The sequence below is a fragment of the Tupaia chinensis genome, unplaced genomic scaffold, assembly GCF_000334495.1.
Source record: "Tupaia chinensis unplaced genomic scaffold, TupChi_1.0 Scaffold000037_18, whole genome shotgun sequence".
Lineage (NCBI taxonomy): Eukaryota > Metazoa > Chordata > Mammalia > Scandentia > Tupaiidae > Tupaia > Tupaia belangeri.
The window spans coordinates 1,669,529-1,686,751 of NW_006159476.1; positions in this window are offsets into that span (position 1 = coordinate 1,669,529).

The window sequence follows — 17,223 nt, forward strand, 5'->3', positions numbered from 1 at the left end:
CGAAAACCTCTCAAAAAAAAAAAAAAATCCTGAGATGAGAATGGAGGAGAAGGGACTGTAGCATGGCCATTTCCCCCAGGGGTAGGTGATTTCTCACTTTCTGTCTCTCTGTCTCTCCAGCAAGTGCATGTGCTGTATAGCAAAAATATCTCTAAAATATTAAATAAAAGGGCCCGCAGGTGGCATGGTGGTTAAGGGCACTGGATTCCTAATGGCCAACCATAGTTCGAGCCCCGGACCTGGCAGCTTGCTTTCTCTCTCTCTCTCTCTTTCTCTCCCTCTCTGGTCGAATTAAAAAAAAATACATAAATAAAGTTAAATAAAACATTTCAATATAAATAAATACATAAAGAAAAGAAAAAAGAAAGCATCCCCCAGGGGGATGACAATGCTCCAATCCCTTCTCCTTTATTTCTCCATTCACGATTTTGGCATGCACACGGATCCTGTGTGTCTTTCATGGCACTGGGTCTGATTCTCCAGCTACACAGTCAGCCATGTGGGATCCAGCTGCCTTAACCACCAGATCACCAGTTGGCCCAGACTTATCCTATTCTTTCTTTTTTTTTTTTTAAGAATTATTTATTTTATTTTATTTATTATGATTTGATTTCTATAGGGAAATGTGCTCACCAGAGAGAGAGTCAGAAAGAGAGAGAGAAAAAGTGAGAAAGTAAGCCCCTAGTCCAGAACTCAAACTATGGTTGGCCATGAGGGAGTCCGCCGCCTTAACCACCATGCCACCTGCTGGTCCCAACCTTATCCTGTTCTTAAGAAATACACACTGGGGGACCAGCAGTTAGCGTAATGGCTATGTCACTGGACTCCCACGTAGTCGACTGTGGTTTGCGTCCCGGACTCGGTGGCTTAAAACTCACGCCGGGCACGTGTGCGTGTGTGCCCAAGATCCCGAGAGGAGAATGGAGGAGAAGGGATTGCGGCGTGGCCATCCCCCCTGAGGGGTGATTTCTCGCTTTCTGTCTCTCTGTCTCTCTCTGTCTGTCTGGCGAGCACACACGCCCTATAGCAAAAACCTCTCCAAAAAAAAAAAAATACACACTGGTACACACTGGGGCCACTCTGTGAGGCTGAATACACTAGGGACATGTGTGCCCACCATCAGGGTTGGCTGAGGCTGGATTGTAGTATCGAGACTCTGGGGATCTGTCTCTCAGTCTCTCTCACTTATGGAAGAAATAAGTATATAATAAACGTAGGTGTAAAAAAAATAGGTACATAGATTCCAAACTAGCAGAGGGAAAAGAAAGTAAAATAAATAAGATAAAAACCAAACCAAAAATGCAGTGGACTCAAAAAAGCTTAAGTGGGGGCTAGCAGGTGGTGTAGTTAGTTAAGGTGCTGGACTCCCACGTGGTTGACCATGGTTTAAGTCCCAAACCCAGAGACTTGAAACTCATGCTGGGTGTGTGTGCATGTGTGCCCCAAATCCTGAGAGGAGAATGGAGGGGAAGAGATTGCCGCGTGGCCATCCCCCCAGTGGGTGATTTCTCGCTTTCTGTCTCTCTGTTTCTCCAGAGAGTGGATACGCCTTTTAGCAAAAATCTCTCAAAAAACAAAAAACCCAAACCAAAAAAACTTAAATGAGAGCGGAAGAAAGCATAGAAAAAATTAGGCTGAGGGGCCAGCAGTTCATGTGAAGTTTAAGGTGGCTGGATCCCACCTGACAGACTGTGCCTTTGAGTCCAGGACCCAGCAGCTTGAAAATCACGCCTGGCGCGTGCGTGTGCATGCCCAAAGTCTGGAGAGGAGAATGGAGAAGGGATAGCAGTGTGGCCATCCCCTGGGGGGTGATTTCTCACACATACACACACACACACTCTCTCTCCCTCTCTCTCTCTCCCCCTCCAGCAGTGCCCATGTGTCCTATAGCAAAACAAAAACACATACAAAAACTGATGATGATAGAATTATGAAGGAAGATGGCAGAAGTAAAACACGTATTCCAAGTCCAAGCTGCTTGCTTCCTCTCTCCTTCCTCCCTGGCTCTGGCTCCCACTTCTGCCCCCCCTCTCCCCAGTATCTCTCCCCTCCTGCAGGTAGAGGGACTCCGAACACCCGAGTTGAGTCAGTCCCTCCCATGGCTCTGTCTCAGGGTAACAGCCAAGTCTCCACGTGGCCCTCAGCCTCCGCACCATCTGTTCCTTGTTCCCTCTCTGCCCTCATCTTCCCTACCCCCTTGTCCTCTCCTCTGCAGCCACAAGGATCTCTTTGTTGTTCCCCTAAAATACCAGACACGTTCCCACCTCAGGACCTTTTCACTGACTGGGGGACTTTTCCACTTGGCTCATGCCCTCACTACCACCGAGACAATGGATAAGTGAATTGGGTACAGCCCCCACGATGACATCACACATGCAAATAAGAATAACCTATAGCCACACACTACAGCCAGGGTGAATCTTCTCACCGGGTTGAGTGAAAAGAGCAAGACACTTGCTCTTTTAAAAGGACATATTTGCTGAGTCCATTTACATAAAATTGAAAACAGGCCCAACCAATCCATGCCATCAGAAGTCAAGATGACGGTGACCTTGGAGGGACTGAAAGGAGCCCTGAAGGGGATAAAGGAGGGGATTAAGAATGTTGTTTCTCGACCTGGGATCTGGGAGCTTGTGACACGTGTGGTAAGTTGGTGAAAATTCATCTAGTGGTCACAGCTATGCTTTGTACTTCTCTGTGTATCTATGTCAGTAGGCAGTTGCAAACTGTACCCATGCTTCCACCACCCAGCTTAAGAAACAGAACATTTGGGGCTGGCAGGTAGAGTGGAGGTTAAGGATGCTGGACTCCCACATGGCTGACTACAGTTCGAGTCCTGGATCTAGTGGCTTGCTTTCTCTCTTTCTCTCTCTCTCTGTCCCTCTCTTGTCAAATTAAAATAAATAAATAAAGCTAAATAAAATAATTTTTTTTTTTTTTTAAAGAAAGAAACAGAACATTCTCTGGCCAGCCAGTGGTTAAGGTGACTCGACCTCTCATGGCTGACTACATTGTTCAAGTCTGGGCCTGGTGGCTTGAAGAACACACTGGACTTGTGTGCACGTGTGCCCCAAAATCCTAGGATGGAGAAGGGATTGTGGTGTGACATTTTCCTAAGCGCCATTTCTCACTTTCTTTCTGCCCTTAGCAAGAACAGAACAAATTTTAAAAGCAAGCAAGCAATGGGACATTTACAGCCCCAGGCTCCTCCCTCTCATCACAACGAGTTTATTTTTATTTATTTATTTCTATTTTTTGAGAGGTTTTCACTATAGGGTGCGTGCGCTCGCCAGACAGACAGAGACAGAGAGACCGAAAAGGGGGAAAAACCCCCCAGGGGGGATGGCCACGCCGCAATCCCTTCTCCTCCATTCTCCTCTCGGGATCTTGGGCACGCACGTGGTGTAGCCACCCCCCCTGGGGGGTGATTTCTCACTTTCTGTCTCTCTGTCTCTCTGTCTGTCTGGCAAGCGCACACACCCTATAGCAAAAACGTCTCTTAAAAAAAAAAAAAGAATTATTTTATTGAACTTTATTTATTTTCATTTGACCAGAGAGGGAGGCGGAGAGGGAAGAGGGAGGGTGAGAAAGTCAGCTGCCAGATCCGGGATCAGAACCATGGTGGGCCATGAGGGAGTCCCACACTCTTAACCACCATGCCTGCCAGCCTCCACAATGAGCTTTTTTATATCTACAGGCCCCCTACTCATCACCTCAGTTCCTTTCTCCAGCGTGCTAAGCACATCGTGTACACGCCAGGCTGCTCTCCCCTCTCCTGTCCCTTCTCCTGCCCCTTTCCTTCCTGCCCTAGGTCCCAGCAGAGGTTAGTCCCAAGAGAGCTCTGGAGGCGTTGGAGGCTGGATAGGACTCCCTGGTGGAGCCAGGCAGGGAGAACTGTTTCTGCGACACCTCACACTAAGCTCTGACCTGTGACTTGGGGCTTTGCAGGGCCTCCTAAGCACTGGGTGCCCAATGTCAGAGAGGCATCCTCTCTGCTCTTTCTCTGTCTCCCCCCCACCCCCAATCTCTTTCTTCTCAAGTAGGGAAAAACTTACAATTATTTACATGAAATTTTGTAATAACACACTGTAACCAAAGCGTCCAAGGTCAAACTGAATTTTTCAACAAATATTGAATAAACACTAGTGCTTTTTGTCTTTTTAAAAACTTTTTTGGTGCTTGTATTTATTTTTAAGTTCCTTTTTACTGGCTTGACTTTATATACGAGATTCAAGAGAAGAACATATTTACTGTTTGAATTTCTATTTTGGCTACCGGTATTGTTCATTTCCTGATTATTTCCAGAATTAAACTAAAGGTTCAGGATTTCTCTGTTATCCTTTGGGTTACCAGAGCACTGTGGTCAGATTCAGGAAGTCCCCTTGGGTGACTGGATGGGGTGAGCCTGAGGAGACATAGGGCAGAAGGGAGCCCAGGGAGGTGTCTGGGCAGAGGGCTGGAGACAGAGATAAGCAGAGCTGTGGGGAGTCCAGGAGAAGAGTGGGGACAAGCCTTGGGGCTGTGAGTCAGTGGAAGGAAGGGTTGTATCTGAGCAGTATTTAAAAGACAGTCAGCAGGTGGAGCGGTGGTTAGGGTGCTAGATTCCCACATGGCTGATTGTGTTTTCAGTCCCAGACTTGATAGTTTGAAAATCATACCCAGCACATGTGCGTGTGTGCTCAAAATCCTGAGAGGAAAATGGCGGAGAAGGGACTGTGGTGTGGTCATCCACTAGGTGGTGGGGAGGGGGGTAATTTCTCACTTTCCCTCTCTCTGTGTCTCTCTTGCGAGAATATACCCCTTGTGGCAAAAATCTAAAACAAATAAATAGATAAAAGAAACAGAGCTGGTTCTGTGGCCTCGTGATTAAGGTGGCTGGATCCCACAAGGCCAACGAGGTTCAAATCCCACACCCCACAGCCCCCCAAGCTTGAAGAACAAGCCGGATGCATCCTGATGGGATAGAGAAATGTAGGAAAAAGGATTGCAGTGTGACCACACCCCATTGGGGGATGTTTTTTCCTTTCTCTTTTTGTCTCTCTGGCAATTAAAAAGAAAAAAAAAAAGTAGAGAAAACATTACACAGTGTCAGGTTGGCTGTGGGGCAGAAGGAGGGAGAGACAGGAGGGCTGGCTGCACTGTGGAGGCCTGGAGCCTGGACAAGGCGATGACTCAGCCTCGGGGACTGTAAATAGAGAAGGAAGAGTAGGTCGGACCAACCTCGGCTGTGCTGGAGATCTTCCTGGGTGCCTCTCCTGACTCTCAGCGTCCTCACAGCACCCACCTTCCAGCACAGGAAAGGAAACGAAGCTCAGAGAAAGGAAGACCCCAGACTGGAGAGCAGGCCCAGAGCCAGGGTCTCCTGCCGCCTAACCCTGTGTTCTTGCCCATGGATTCCTGACCTTAACTTCAGGCCTTAAAGAACCTTCCAAGATTGCTTTTTCTAAGAGCCAAATACACTTGACTACAAAGACCAAGGGAAATTTTGAGGCAATAAAACTGCCCTGAGTCCTGATAGTGGTGGTGATTCCATGACTCTATGCATTTGTCAAAACCCATAGAACTGTGAGCATGCGTGTGCACATGCGCATGTGCATGAATTTCCCTGTTTACAATCAAGGAGCCAAACCAGTCAAACCTGGCGTGATGGTTCAGAGACTGGACTCCCATATGGCTGGCAACTGTTTGAGTCCTGTACCTTGGTGGCTTGCTTTCGATCTCTGTGTGTGTCTCTATCGTCAAATAGAATAATAATAATAATAAATAAAATTAAATAATTATTTTTAAAAAACCTTCAAACAAAATACAGGGAAATACATTTGGGTCATGATTCATGCAAAACAACTGTAAACTTTTGTTTTGGAGGGCTGGACAGTGGTTCATTGTTTATGCAGTTGTCTGAGGCTGACCCAGATGGAAAGGTCCAGGGTTCAAAACCCTGGACATTCCCTACATTCTTGGTGTCAGGGTGTGCATGATCTACGATGGCTGGGACTAGAAGTGGCTCACAGTCTGAGGACCCTGCTGAGGGTGCTGTCTCTCTAGATCTCTCTCTCACTCTTTTTCTGTCTCTCTCACTTATAGAAGAAATAAATCAATTTAAAACAAATTTGAGACAATTGGGGAAATTTGAATACATACCTCAAACAGATGATACTAAGGAATTTCTACTAATTTTGTTTAGATTTGATATGGCATCATGGTTATGTAAGGTTATGCACCCCCTTCTTTGTTTTAAAATGTTCTTTGAAGTATGTATGAATGAAACAACACGATACTCAGGGACCAGCAATTAGCATAATGGCTGTGTCACTGGACTCCCATGTAGTTGACTGCGGTTTGTGTCCTGGACCCGTTGGCTTAACCTCACGCCGGGTGTGTGTGTGCGTGCGTGCCCAAGATCCCGAGAGGAGAATGGAGGAGAAGGGATTGCAGCGTGGCCATCCCCTCTGGGGAATGATTTTTCGTTTTCTGTCTCTCTGTCTCTCTCTGTCTGTTTGGTGAGCGCACACGCCCTATAGCAAAAAAACCTCTTCCAAAAAAAAAAAGAAAAAGAAACAACACGGTACTCATCATTTGTAATTATTTATTTAGTTAGTTATTTAGTTTGCCTTAGGGCATGTGTGCTCACTGGAGAGGGAGAAAGTGAAAAAGTACCCTCTTACCCCAGACCAGTAGGAGGCATGGTGGTTAAGGTGCTGGACATTTCCACATGGCTAACCACAGTTTGAGTCCCAGACCTGTTGGCTTGCTTTCTCACTTTCCTGCTCTCTCTGTATTTCTCTCTGGTCAAATGAAATTAAATGATTTTTTTTAAAGAAAAAGCACCCCCCCCCAAGGGGGATGGTCATGCCACAATCCCTTCTCTTCCATTCTCTTCTCAAGATTTTTGTGCATGTATGCACAGACACCCCATGTGTTTTCCAAACTGCTGGGTCTGGGACCCAGATTATACAATTGGCCATATGGGATCCAGCTACTTTAATCACTAAGCCACCTGCTGGACCCTATAATTCTTTTATATTCAGGAGACAAATGGGGAAGATAAAGAAGACAAAATGGCTGGTTCTTGAAGGTGGGTGATGTGTATATGTAAATTCATTGCTTCTTGGGAACAGCGGGTGGTGTGGTGGTTAAGGTGCTAGACATTCCCACATGGCTGACCATGGTTCAAGTCCTGGACCTGGTGGGTTGCTTTCCCACTTTCCCTCTCTTTTTTTCTCTCTCTCAGGTTGAATTAAAATAAATGAATGAATAAATACAATTTTTAAAAAATTCATTGCTTCTCTACTTCCTGTGCCTGGAAATTTTCATGATACCCATTTTAAAAATTGAAAATGAGGGGACCAGCAGGTGATTAAGGGCACTGGATTGGCCAACAGTGGTTCGAGTCCTGGACCTGGGGGCTTACTTTTTTGCTTTCTCTTCCTCTCTTTCTCTGTCTCTGTCTGGTCAAATTAAAAAATAATAATAAATGGAATTAAATCTTTTTTTTTTAATGGAAAATGAGACCAGCAGGTAGCATAGAGAGTAAGGTGGCTGGATCCCACATAGCCGACTCTGTGGTTTGAGTCCTGGATCTGGCAGCTTGAAAATCATGCCAGGTGTGTGTCCATGCATGCCCAAAATCCTGAGAGGAGAGTGGAGAAGGCATTGTGGTGTGGCCATTCTCTCAGTTTCTGCCTGTCTCTTCAGTGAGCACGTTCTCCTTACAGCAAAAAAAAAAAAAAAAAAAAAAAAAGTTTAAAAGGTGATTTTGGTGTTTATAGTTTCCAAATTGTGTGTTAAACAATTTGCCCAGTCCTATACCACTCCTATTGTTAATGTTTTGATATATTCCCATTCAGCCTTTTCTACCCTACGTGGGCTTTTTAAGTGTGTATGTGTTTTACATAACTGTGTGAGCGAAGTGTTTATACAGTCCTGTTTTTTTCCCTTCTTAAAATGTAAGCCGTTTGCCTGTTAAAACATCTTTGTGTAAACACAATCTCTAATGTTTGCTCTATGTTTACTCGACAGAGCAGTGTTGCCAGAGATTGAAGCTGTTTCCAATTTCCTCCCATTATAAATAATGCCCAACGCATATCCTTGTGTGTCCCAGAGGTGGGATTCCTGGGCCAAAGGGTGCGGACCCTTTGGCAGTTTGTGAGCTAAAGCTCGGCAGAGTGTCTGCCTGACCTGAAGCTAAAATGACCTCATACAGTTAAATCTAGACTGCATTGCTATTTGTTATTTCCTAAGAGTTGGATTCATGACTCAGGTTCGCGACAGGATGTCTTTTTTTTTTTTTTCCCCTGGATGTGCTCAGTTGCAACAGGAATCCATTCACACCAGCTCATGTCAAAAGGGGGCTGTATCAGTCAGCAAGACAGTTAATATTCACTCGAGACAAGCAACTAACGTCCTGGATTGGCTGGTAAATCACGCTGCGTCAGACCTCTCGAATAGCCCTCACACTCCAGCTGCCCTTGTCTCTCCTCCAGGACTCCCTAGGCTTGCTCACAATGTATCAAGTAAATGTCCACCACGGGGGTGAACCATTCTGATTGTTCACGGCCCAGTGTCCTGATGTTTAGTATTTCGATTGGTCTAGATGCAAGTAACAGAAACGCTGACTCAAGTGGTTTAGACTGAGGGGAACTCCTAACTGGAACTTGCACCGTATGGGCTGGCTTCAGCCACGGCTGATACAACAGCTCAACAGTCACCAAGGACTCCATTTCTTTTCATCTCTCTTGCTTTATCTTTTCGGGCAGGAGCTCCCAAGATGACTGCCACCAGTCTCTGGTCACAGGGGGACTAATTCATATCACACAGGCAAAAGAGAGATTCTTTGGCTTAGATTTACCCCCAAAATAACATGGCTGATCTGACTGGACCAGCCGAAGTCACATGCTCACCCAGAGCCAATCACTATGACTTTGTGGGGGTGGAGAAGGGGGCAATTGAGGAATGCCCAGATTGGCTGAGTCAAGTCACATGTTCCTCGCTAGTGATTAGTTAATGCCGGTCCTGCCAGCAGTTGGCGTAATGGCTATGTCGCTGGACTTCCACGTGGTCGACCAAAGTTTGCGTCCTGGACCCGGTGGCTTAAAACTCACGCCGGGCACGTGTGCGTGCGTGCCCAAGATCCCGAGAGGAGAATGGAGGAGAAGGGATTGCGACATGGCCATCCCCCCTGGGGGGTGATTTCTCGCTTTCTGTCTCTCTGTCTCTCTCTGTCTGTCGGCGAGCGCACGTGCCCTATAGCGAAAAACCAAAAAAAAAAAAAATGTCAAGCCCGATCCTGCTGCAGCAGATGGCATAATGGTTAGGTTGCTGGACTCCCACATGGCCTACCACAGTTGGAGTCTGGACCCAGAGGCTTGAAACTCATGCCGAGCTCTTGTGCATGTATGCCCAAGATCCCAAGGGAAGAATGGAGGAGAAGGGGTTGCAGTGTGACCATCTCTCCAGGGACTGGTTTCTCGCTTTCTGTCTCTCTGTCTGTTTCTCTAGCAAGTGCATGCGCCCTATAGCAAAAACCTCTCTCAAAAAAAAAAAAAAAAATCTAGTCCCGTTGAAGTCACTCCTGGGTTTTGATTCCTCCCTGCCCTCTGTGTCCCACCGATATGGTAAAGATAACAATGGCACTGACCTCCTAGGGTGGCTGTGAGGATTCAAGGAGTTAACGCAGAGCAACAACACAGACAGCACTCAAATGCTAGCTGCCGTCATCTCATTATGCAGTCATTCTCGGTTCTCAAGGCTGCCTTTGCCTACATGCTCCTTATTTTCTGCATTCCACCCTCTTTCTAGTTACTATTTGTTGGGGAACAAATCATTCCAAAACATGGTGGTCTAAAACAATAATAGCCCTCCTGTGATCTCTCACCAATGCCTGTGGTCAGATTCTGTAGAAGGGCCCAGTTGACCTTAGAATTTTATATGGTTGCAATTAGTTGGTGGCTGAAACTGGGACAAGGAACTTGGTGGAAATGACATTCTCTATGTTGTCTCAGGGATTCATGTAGTCTCTCACGTGGACTGATTTGAGCTCCCTCTTATTATGGCAGCCTCAGGGCAGTTGAACAACTTTTTTTTTTCTTTTCTTTTTTTTAATGTATAATTGGTGTTTTCTTTTTTCCCAGAGGATAGACAGTTCTTCAGTCCATAAACACTCAGCTCCTTACATGGGCTTTGATGGAGGGCGAAGGGCAGCACCCGCAGGTCTAAATTGGGGTGGGGGAGTTCGGTCCCTCCGAGCTTCACGAGATCGGTTCCTGACTCCCTTGCTATGAATGGCGCAACTCACACAGGAATGTGGCTTCACATACAGCTCGGGGAGCACACGGGCATCGAAGACACTTGCTTCGGAGATGTCCCTGACGGCTGCAGCCTCTACTATGTTTCGAATGACGAACTTCTTAATAGCCTTGTCCTTGGGCACGCATCGGGTGCAGTTTGTGCAGCGAATAGGCTGCACAAGGCCGGGGCCCTTTTGGCACGGCCATTGTTCCTTTTTTTCTTTGTCATCTTGGAAGCGAGGCTGTGAGAAGGGCAGTTGAACTTCTTACATAGCTGCTCAGGCCCCCAGTGCCGGTGTGTTATCAAAGAGGCAGCCTCATCGCTTCTGATCTAGCATTGGGAACCATAAAGTATTACTCTGCCACCTTCTATTGGCTACAAGGAAGTCACAAGCCCAACAGGACCAAGGGGAAAGCATAGCAACCCCACTTCTCAATGTGGGCAGGGTGAATGGATTGATAGATATCCCTTTGGTCTAGTTATCTGTGGCCTGGAGGTGGGTCCCTTACAGACTGGGTTCCAATGCTCACCCATCACTTCCTAGCTGTGTGACTTTGGACAAGTTCCTTAACTACTCTGTGGTTTGGTTCTCCATCTGGAAAAATGGAAGCAATAACAGTGCCTACGTCCCAGGCTGTAAGAATGGGCTCACAGTAAGTGTTCCATGAGTATTTGTCCTGAGTATTACTAGTACTGCAGGGATCATTCAGAATCAAGGGACCAAGTAAGATGCATTACTTCAAACCACCAAGAGGAGAGAGAGAGGGAGAGGGGGAGAGAAAAGCTGCCAGTTAAATGATGACAGTTGGGAACCAGTAGGTGGCGTAGTGATTAAGGCGCTGGATTCACATGGTTGACTGCACTTTGATTCCCGGATCTGGTGGCTTAAAACTCACACTGGGTGTGTGTATGTGTGCATGCCCAAAGTCCTGAAAGGAGAATGGAGGAGAAGGGACTGCAGTGTGGCCCTCTCCCTGAGGGCGGTGGGGCAAGGGGTGGTGGTGGTGGTGATTTCTTACTGTCTTTCTATCATCTTTCACTGTCTTTCTGGCTAGCACACACAACCCACAGCAAAAATCTCCTTCTCAAAAAAAAAAAAAAAGTGTATCTGTGGTCATTTGTAAGACTTACCCTGATTTCAGAGATGTTAAAAGTGTGTTGGAGGGGCCAGCAGATAGTGTAATGGTTATGTCGTTGGACTTAGCATATAGCTGACCACAGTTCCAGTCCTGGACCCAGCGTCTTGAAACTCATGCCGAGAGCATGTGCGTGCATGCACAAGACACCAGGAGGAGAACTGAGGGAAGAGATTACAGCACGGCCAGCCCCCTGGGGAGTGATTTCTTGCTTTCTGTCTCTCTGTCTTTTTGGCGAGTGTACATGGCCTATAGCAAACATCTCAGCAACAACAAAAATAATAAATAATAAACTGTTGGAGGGGCGGCATGTGGCGTGGTGGCTAAAGCTCTGGATTCTACAGTTTGAGTTCTGGACCCAACAGCTTGAAAATCACACCAGGCACATGTGTGTGTATGTCCCAAATCCCAGCAGAATGGAGGGGAAGGGACTGTGGCATGGCCATCCCTCCTGAGGGAAAAAAATCTAAAAAAGTAGGAGGGAGGAATAGGCCAATAAAAACTGTTTATTATGTATGCAGAAGCTACCAAGAAGGATGTCCACCACAACACTGCATACAGTAGCAAATCATACTAAAATCCCATTCAACCTAAATTAATTACACAAGTTATGGGACAGCCACAAAATGTGGATAAAAGGGTTTTGCAAGTTTTCTCTAAAACCCTAGGGATCCCTGAATGTGAATCAATTTCTTTTTCTCTCTCTTTTTAGTTCTTTCTCATTCTCTTTATTTTTCTTTTTGAAAAAAAAATTAAAGAATTATTTTATTTAATTTTATTTATTTTAATTTGACCAAAGAGGGTCAGAAAGAGAGAGAAAGCAAATTGCCAGGTCCGGGACTTAAACGACAGTCGGCCATGTGGGAATCCAGTGTCCTTAACCACCCACGCCACCTACAGGCCCTGAAAAGTTTTTTCTTAAGGAATTATTTTATTTAACTTTATTTATTTAAATTTGACCAGAGAGAGACAGAGCAAGAGTGAGAGACTGAGGAAGAAAGCTGTCAGGTCTGGGACTTGAAACCACAGTTGGGCATGTGGGAGTCCAGTGCCTTTAATCATCGCTCCAGCTGCCGGGCCCTGAAAACTTTTGTTAAAAAAAGAATTAATTATTTTAATTTTATTTATTCATTTACTTATTTTATTTTGACCGGAGAGATACACACAGAGAGAGAAAGTGAGAAAGCAAGCCACCAGGTCCAGGACTTGGACCATGGTCAGCCATGTGGGAAAGTCTAGGGTCTTAACCATCACACCACCTGCTGGTCCCCCTGAAATTTTTTTTTTAAAGAATTATGTAGGGAACCAGCAATTAGCGTAATGGCTATGTCACTGGACTCCCACGTAGCCGACGGCGGGTCACGTCCCGGACCCGGTGGCTTAAAACTCACGCCGGGCACGTGTGCGTGCGTGCGTGCCCAGGATCCCGAGAGGAGAATGGAGGAGAAGGGATTGCTGTGTGACCATCCCCTCTGGGGGGTGATTTCTGGCTTTCTGTCCCTCTGTCTCTCTCTGTCTGTCTGGCAAAAGCACGCACCCTATAGTGAAAAAATCTCTTCCAAAAAAATAAAAAAGAATTATTTAATTTATTTATTTCAATTCCACTAGAGAGGGAGAAAGAGAGAGAGAGAGGAGAGAGAGAGAAAAAGTGAGAAAGCAAGCCTTCAAGTTCAGGACTTGAACTGTGGTCAGCCATGTGGGAGTCCAGTGCTCTTAACGACCATGCCACTTGCTGGTCCCACATTCTCTCTCTCTCTCTCTTTTTATTTATTTATTTTTTTGAGAGGTTTTTGCTATAGGGCGTGTGTGCTCGCCAGACAGAGAGAGAGACAGAGAGACAGAAAGCGAGAAATCACCACCCGGGTGGGATGGCCACGCCGCTATCCCTTCTCCTCCATTCTCCTCTCGGGATCCTGGGCACGCACGCACGCACACGTGCCCGGCGTGAGTTTTAAGCCACCGGGTCCGAGACGTGAACTGCGATTGACTACATAGAAGTCCAGCGACATAGCCATTACGCCATCTGCTGGTCCCTGTTATTTTTTTTGTAAAGAATAATTTTATTTAACATTATTTATTTGTTTATTTTAATTTGGACCAGAGAGGGGCAGAGCAAGAGCGAGAGCAGGAACAAGAAAGAGAGAAAGAGAAAGTGAGAAAGCAAGCCACCAAGTCTGGGACTTGAACCATGGCTGGCCATGTGGGAGTCCAGTGCCTTAACCACCATGCCACCTGTCGGCCAGCACATTCTCATTTTTACCTCCCCCTCTCTTTTTTTCTGTTTTCTCTTTTCTATTAATGTAGTCTTTTTTTTATAAAAAAAATTATTTAACTCCACTTGTTATTATTTTTCAATTTAGCCAGAGAGAGACAGAGAGAGAAAGGGAAAAGAAGAAAGCGAGCTGCAGGTCCAGGTGGCCGGCCACGTGAGAATCCAGTGCCTTTAACCACAGCACCACCTGCTGGCCCCAGTGTAGTCTTTAAGTGTCTGAGTGTCTTTTTTGTTGTTTTTTTCGGGAGAGGTTCCACACTCCCCCACACTCCCCCCCCCCAATAGGGTGTGTGCGCTCGCCAGACACAGAGAGACATAGAGACAGAAAGCGAGAAATCACCCCCCAGAGGGGGTGGTCACGCCGCAATCCCTTCTCCTCCATTCTCCTCTCGGGATCTTGGGCACGCACGTACACACACCTGGCGTGAGTTTTAAGCCACTGGGTCTGGAACGCGAACCGCTGACTACATGGGAATGCAGCGACACAGCCATTACGCTAACTGCTGGTTCCCTTTTTTTTTTCTCATCTTACTAGAGGGCACCTGTGCTCAACTGAGACACAGAGAGTGAGAGAGAAGGAGAAAGCACCCCCCAGCGAAGTGTGGTCACACTGCAATCCCTTCTCCCTTCTCTGGGGATTTTGGGCATGTGCACACACACACACACATGCCCAGCATTTTCCAAGCTGCCAGGTCTGGGACTCAAACCGCATGGTAGTCATGTGGGAACCAGCTGCATTAACCATCAAGCCACTGGCTGGTCCCTTGATAAACATTTTTTCGAGTGAATGAATGAGTCTGTGGAGTATTTTCCCATTAGCTATAGCCCGAGCCAGACTTCGAGTTCCCTGAGGGCTGGCCTAGTGTGTGTCACTATGTACCCCTAGCCCCAATAGCTGATAAAATTAAGTGCTCAGAAAATGCTTATTAAACCAAGACTAAAATATGTATGCAACAGAAAGTAGGTCAGTGGTTGCCTGGGGCAGGGGGTGGGAATGAGGAATGACTGCAAATGGCAAAGAGATCTTTTTAGAGTGATGTTAATGTTCTAAAATTGGAGTGTGATGATTGCACAACTGTAAAATCACCCCAAATCGTTAAATCACTTAAAACAGGTGAATTTTATGATAGATTGCACTTCAGTCAAGTTGTTAAATAAAACAAAACTCGTGCTAATACAGTCACACTCAGTGACCGACTCTGGGTGACAGTGGGGACACGGTGAGGATAATCATGGTGTTGTGCCTGCCCTCATGGGGCTTCCCACGTAATGGGGAGGCGACCATTACAGACAGTGACAGGGCAAAGATGGGGCACACAGGCAGAGGGGTGGTGGAGGAGCACAGGCAGGGACAGGCCAGCATAGGAAGCACAGGAGCCGGAAGGAGGCACCAGATCCAAACTGAGAGAGTCAGGGAAAACTGCCCGGAAGAGGGAAGGCTGAGACAGGGTTTCTTTTCTTTCTTTTCTTTTCTTTTTTTAAGAGAGAGAGAGATTTTAGCAACAGGGCCTGTGTGTTAGCTGGAGAGTCAGAGAAACAGAAAGTGAGAAATCGGGGGTGGCGGTGGGGGGTGGCCATGCCCACAATCCCTTCTCCTTCACTTTCCTCTCTCTCTCTCTCTCTCTCCTCTCGGAATTTTTGCAGCAAGCACACGTGCTCTTCTGAGTTTAAGCCTTCCTATCTGGGGCTGGAACTGTAGGGGAGTCCAGCAACGGTAACCATTACGTCATTTCAGGCAGAGTCTTAAAGATATTATTCTTGGCTTGCAACGCCTACTTTTTTCTTTTTACGCCAACTTTTTTTTTTTTTTTTTTTTTTTTTTTTTAAGAGGGGTTTTTGTTCGGCTTTTAAGAGAGGATTTTGCTGGGCCAGCATGTGGTGTGGTGGTTAAAGGCGCTGGATTCCCATATGGCTGACCATGGTTCTAGACCTGGACCTGGCTGCTGGCTTTCTCACTTTCCCTTTCTTCTCTGTCACTGGTCAAATTAAAAAATAATAATAAATGGAATTAAATAAATAAACAATTTTTTTTTAAAGAAAGGTTTTTGCTATAGGGCTCTTGCACTCACCAGAAAGACAGAGAGAAATCACCCCCTGGGGGAGATGGCCACTTTGCAATTCCTTCTCCTTTATCTTCTTGGAACCTTGGGCATGTGCATTCACACGCGCCTGGAGTTTAAGCCATTGGGTCCAGGACCAACTGCGTTTGTAACCATTAAGCCATCTGTTGGTCCCACAATGCTAACTTTTTAAACATTTTTTTTTTTCTGGGGCCGGCAGGTGCTGTGGTGGTTAAGGCTCTGGATCCCACATGGCTGTGCCCCAGACAAGCTTGGAAAATACGCGGTGGGACCGGCGCATGGCATAATGGCTACATCAGTAGACTCCCACATAGTCAACAGCGGTTCAAGTCCTGACCGGCGGCGTGAACTGACGTCAAGTGAGTGTGCACGCGTGCCCAAGATCCCGAGAGGTGAATGGAGGAAAAGGGATTGCAATGTGGTCATTCCCCCTGGGTGATGATTTCTCACTTTCTCTGTCTCCTTCTGGTGAGCGCACATGCTCTATGGCTAAAATCTTAAAAAAACGAAACAAAACCGTATTTCTGCGTTAGCATACCTCTGGCGGGTGCTCTCAGAACCAAGCACTGAGCCCTTCCCAGCGCGGGAGGACCGGTCCACAAGGGGGTGCTATTGTACCGCGCTAGTGGAGCATCTTCAGCAACCGCTTGGCCACAGCGGCCAGGTCTAGTGCGGCCTAAGAAGGGGAAAGGGGCTTAGTGGTTAAGGCACTGAACACTCGCACATGTCTGACACGGTTCGATTCCCGGACCTGATGGGTTGCTTTCTCACGTTCCTTCTCTTTCTCTCTGTGTTGCTTTCTCACTTTCCCTCTCTTTCTGTGTCTCTCTGGTGAAATTAAAATAAACGAATAAATAATTATTTAAAAAGAAGGGGAAAGTCCGTTATAACTGCAGCCCGCTTCAAAGAGACAAGCAACTGACCGGAAATCCAGCGGCGATGCCCTGCGTCGGGCGGTGGAAGCACCAGCCCCAGGGGCCACCCGCGGGCCGCGCAGTAGGGGCGAGGCTGTCCCTCCTCCCGCGTGGCCCTGAAGGGGGCGCTGAACGAATAAATAATTATTTAAAAAGAAGGGGAAAGTCCGTTATAACTGCAGCCCGCTTCAAAGAGACAAGCAACTGACCGGAAATCCAGCGGCGATGCCCTGCGTCGGGCGGTGGAAGCACCAGCCCCAGGGGCCACCCGCGGGCCGCGCAGTAGGGGCGAGGCTGTCCCTCCTCCCGCGTGGCCCTGAAGGGGGCGCTGCGGCCTTCAGGGCAGGCCTGTGACCTTGGGCCTCAACTTCACTATCTCTCAACGGGGGATAGAGTATTGGGTTGCAGAAAAACAATCACCTATTCTAAATAGCGGAACCAGCAGATGGCGTAATGCTTACGTCGCTTGACTCCCACGTAGTCAATTGCGGTTCGAGTCCTGGACCCAGAGGCTTAACATTCATGCTGGGGAC